We start from the raw sequence: 456 nt of genomic DNA, 5'->3' as shown, positions 1-456 counted from the left end.
ATATATATATATATATATAAAGATATATACAAAGAGGTATATATAAGTATAGATAAATAAGTATAGATAAATAGATAAATAGATATACAGAAACATACATGCGAAGGAATAAAATAAATAAATAAATAATAATAATAAACAAACAAGAAAAAACAGCGGTGAAGGGCACATCTCTACATCATCAACCATATTGCAAAGACTGTGGAGTAAAAAAAAAAAAAAGGAAAACGAAGAAACGAAGAAAAGTAAAATATCCTGCGTACATGAAAAAAAAGGAAAAAAGGCAACTAAAATATGTACGAGGATAAAAAAAGAGAACCATAAAAATAAGAAGAAAAATTTAAAAAAAAAAAAAAAGATATGAGAGAAACAATAAACACACACATATTCCCTCTCCACTCATCCACAAGAGATCATGTGGAATATATATATATATATATATATATATATATATAT

The sequence above is a fragment of the Trypanosoma theileri genome (genome assembly GCF_002087225.1).
Source record: "Trypanosoma theileri isolate Edinburgh chromosome Unknown TM35_Tth_13_V1, whole genome shotgun sequence".
In the NCBI taxonomy this organism is placed as follows: Eukaryota; Euglenozoa; class Kinetoplastea; order Trypanosomatida; family Trypanosomatidae; genus Trypanosoma; species Trypanosoma theileri.
Note: the sequence above shows the minus strand (reverse complement) of the source record.